This window comes from Gobio gobio (genome assembly GCF_949357685.1).
Source record: "Gobio gobio genome assembly, chromosome: 24".
Lineage (NCBI taxonomy): Eukaryota > Metazoa > Chordata > Actinopteri > Cypriniformes > Gobionidae > Gobio > Gobio gobio.
This window is the reverse complement of record NC_137120.1, coordinates 12,266,274-12,270,604: the sequence shown is the minus strand read 5'-3', so window position 1 is coordinate 12,270,604 and position 4,331 is coordinate 12,266,274. Positions and strand designations below refer to the sequence as shown.

The 4,331-nt window shown below is 39.6% G+C and overlaps 1 long non-coding RNA gene across 1 annotated transcript in view; it reads left to right on the top strand.

Moving 5' to 3' along the window:
• Nucleotides 1-2,477, top strand: part of LOC307120410 — a 2,625-nt gene extending 148 nt beyond the window's left edge. The window contains exons 2-3 of the long non-coding RNA XR_013815790.1: nucleotides 327-396; nucleotides 476-2,477. This is a non-coding gene — a long non-coding RNA (uncharacterized lncRNA). The remainder of the gene's footprint in view (nucleotides 1-326; nucleotides 397-475) is intronic.
• The last annotated feature ends 1,854 nt before the right edge of the window (nucleotides 2,478-4,331 follow it).

The following is a 4,331-nucleotide window of genomic DNA, read 5'->3' as shown; positions in this document are numbered from 1 at the left end:
GTGCGGATCTATCAGTGTCAGAATGTGTCAGCGGCCGCGGAGGACTGCGGCCTGATTTGTTGTCCCACCCTCAACGGCACAGGCGATATTTTACATCATCATTTATTCAGGCTTTGCCTATGTCACGGCCCTGCTTCGTGCTGATTTGTTTTGGAGAGACCAACTTCACGAGAACTTCTCATGCCTCAGGAAAGTTTTGTTGTTCTTTAACAGCTCATTAAAATACAGAGTTGTGTTTTATTTAAGTATCAACTTTTTAAAAATGAAATGGCATTTGATCTCGAATGAGAATTATTCATATCGAGATCTTTGACTTTTTATTGCAGGTTTGGTGGCAAATCTGAGCACAGCCTGAGACCTCGAGATCTCTCAATTGAATCTCAATGGAGTTTTATGGTTTGTCTGGTTGCACTTAAATTCTGTATGTTAGTCCACTAATAAAAGTTCACAGTTCACATTCTCTATTTTTGTTTAGGAAAAACAGACCAAAAATGTTGATGACATCATCCTGTACTCCACATTTTTGTCCAATAAAATGCTCTCTTGAATGACAATGCCCCTCCCCCTAAATTTGAAATAAGCTCAGTCTTTTAAGATTGGGGAGTCTGCTCTGTATTTTCTACTGCACAAGAGGCGTGGTCAACGGGCATAGTTCAAATGACTACGCAATTGGATAGTCCTTCAACCAATCAGACCACAAGAGGCGTGATCAATGGGCATAGTTCAAATTACTCTGTACGCAATTGGATAGTCCTTCAACCAATCAGACCACAAGAGGCGTGATCAATGGGCATAGTTCAAATGACTGTACGCAATTGGATAGTCCTTCAACCAATCAGACCACAAGAGGCGTGATCAACGGGCATAGTTCAAATGACTGTACGCAATTGGATAGTCCTTCAACCAATCAGACCACAAGAGGCGTGATCAATGGGCATAGTTCAAATTACTCTGTACGCAATTGGATAGTCCTTCAACCAATCAGACCACAAGAGGCGTGATCAATGGGCATAGTTCAAATTACTCTGTACGCAATTGGATAGTCCTTCAACCAATCAGACCACAAGAGGCGTGGTCAATGGGCATAGTTCAAATGACTGTACGCAATTGGATAGTCCTTAGACCAATCAGACCACAAGAGGCGTGATCAACGGGCATAGTTCAAATGACTACGCAATTGGATAGTCCTTAGACCAATCAGACCACAAGAGGCGTGATCAATGGGCATAGTTCAAATTACTCTGTACGCAATTGGATAGTCCTTCAACCAATCAGACCACAAGAGGCGTGGTCAATGGGCATAGTTCAAATGACTGTACGCAATTGGATAGTCCTTCAACCAATCAGACCACAAGAGGCGTGATCAATGGGCATAGTTCAAATTACTCTGTACGCAATTGGATAGTCCTTCAACCAATCAGACCACAAGAGGCGTGGTCAATGGGCATAGTTCAAATGACTGTACGCAATTGGATAGTCCTTCAACCAATCAGACCACAAGAGGCGTGAACAATGGGCATAGTTCAGATGACTCTGTACGCAATTGGATAGTCCTTCAACCAATCAGACCACAAGAGGCGTGGTCAATGGGCATAGTTCAAATGACTGTACGCAATTGGATAGTCCTTCAACCAATCAGACCACAAGAGGCGTGAACAATGGGCATAGTTCAGATGACTCTGTACACAATTGGATAGTCCTTCAACCAATCAGACCACAAGAGGCGTGAACAATGGGCATAGTTCAGATGACTCAGTATGCAATTGGATAGTCCTTTAACCAATCAGACCACAAGAGGCGTGATCAACAGGCATAGTTCAAATGACTGTACGCAATTGGATAGTCCTTCAACCAATCAGACCACAAGAGGCGTGATCAACGGGCATAGTTCAAATGACTGTACGCAATTGGATAGTCCTTCAACCAATCAGACCAACGATCCGTCGCTTCTCTATCGTCATTGTGTTAAACCTGCCAATAGTGTGCCAGGTGGATAACCCAGTCTGTGATTGGTCCCCGCAAATTTGCAACGGTAGCAGGATAGAAAAATTTACAGGTTTCCAGCCTGAGCTGCAGGGCGAAATCAAATGGGTTTACCCAGTCTAAGTTATAATAACTAGCAAATTGTTTGTTGGTGTGTCTTCATTTGTTGCTTTATTTTTTATTCAGTAATTGTGAAGGAAGTGGCCTCGACTTTTGATATGTCTCGCACCAACTTCCTGTTTCGAGGAGAAGTATATCAACTCAGAGAAGAAACGTGCTCTTCATTTCATTTAGTCATTTGTGATTTTTCTTTCTGACAGGTAGGTCTTATCCTCTTGTTCTTCAGCCCCAAACCTGTCACACAGCAAATTAATGTCTTACTGACAATGAGGTAGAAATGAGGTAATTATTCAGTGCTGGTTGACACACACGACATGTCAAATTGAATAAGTTGTCAAACTGGCAGATAAGGATAATAAATCCTTTTAAACTCTAATTATTTTCCCTTGTTTACAATTTTAACCGCACAGAAAGTGTTTGCACATACAGTTAATCGCTGTCTTTGCTATTTGCATATGTATTCTGTCGTGTTCAGAGATGTTTTGTTTTTCAATGTTATTAACATCCTATTTATTGTCACTATACATATCATTAATGAAAGACAGCAGAAGTTTTAATCATTAAAAAACACAAAAAGACAGCACCTAATTGCGTTTATTGTCAACATATCGGCTAAAATGTAAATTTTCCTGCATGTTCCTGCTCCGAGTGCAGCTAAATAATTTAGCGCTGAATGAGGAGCGTCATTATCTTATGAGGCGCGAATATTAATGCCTGCGCATGCTGTGTTAATTAACAAAACCAATTAATACATGGAGCTCAAATCCTGCAATAGACGACGTGTTTCTCACCCGTCCGGCCGGAGATGTGAAAGGCTTGTGTATTCCGCTCCATAATCTTGACATTCAGGGAACCTTTGTTCTCTGAATCCATTGTGAATTATGTCAATCAAATTTAAACGGTGGCATTTTTGGCTGGAGCATTTCGACCGCGCCGGTCTCCAGGTATCAACATTCACCCACGCATTTGACTGAAGGTGAAGTTACTTAACCTCACGTTCGCGTTCACAGTCGAGCGGACTGACGCTGAGCTAAACCCATGGATGATTTCAGAGGCTGTTATCATTTCGAGTATTGAACACTTTTTCTAGTAAAGGTGAAGTCGGACAAAATGAGGCCTGTACCGTATTGATCGTGGAGCTTGGATATGAGCTGTGAATCAGGAAAGAAATGTCTGTGAGGAAGTCACACCGAGAATACACAATATATTTGATGGCACTTTCAATTAATATTTAATTATTTAATTTTCATATGTAGAGTAAGGAAAGGTACTGGTAATTTTCTAACAGGACATATGTTCAGAGATTAAAACGAAAAAGAATGCAATATGTTCAAAATACCGCCTGTTTTAAAATCAATATCAAAAATGATATATTAGCTCATGGGCCTTCTTTTTATAGACTTTTCCTGGAGTGTATGTGGGTTTTGTGAAAATAGCAAATCTTACATAAATTAAATATGATAATTTAAATTAAATTTGATCATATATTATTTAGTTGGACCTCCTGACAAACAAAAAAGTGCCATATGCGATCTAAACGTAAGAGAGAAAATAAAACGTGCTCAAATCATTTACATTTCAGTGAGCTGAATCCTAGAAAATACAAAATTCTCAAAACAGTCGTTTCAATGTTGCTTTTGTTGGGTTTTTCAATGTCATTATTGTTTTGCTGGTTTAGGACTTGTTTAGCTGGAGGACTAGCAACACAAGTGGTGAAGCTGGTCAGCCAATGAAGTCTTGCTGGTTAATCTAGTCAGGAAGCCTGGTAGGTGAGACTTATGCTGCCTTCACATGTTAACGGAATTATTAATTATTTCCAGGTAAAAATTGCACATGAACATTGTTGTCGTGTTTACACTGGGAAGTTCGGAAATAATTTTGATACCCAAATTCCCCAGATGGGCGTGCCATAAAAATTAAACCTGTTGGAGGTGAGAACTACTGCTGTGACAGGTGTGATTTGTTCGTTTTTTCCACCACATCAGCAAGACGTCTTGCCATTAATGTAGGCCTAGTGCATATTTACACACTCAAAACATTACTTGTTGAATTTACTTAAAAAAGCAGCGTCAAGTGGTTCCACACAACTATATTGAGTAATTTTTACAAATAACAATTTAGTTAAATGAACGAAAGAAAGTCAAGTAAAGCTGACAAAATGTATTTAAGTAAATATAAACCTTTGAATTTGTCACTGTTACATAATATTTATATGTGCAGTTTACTTA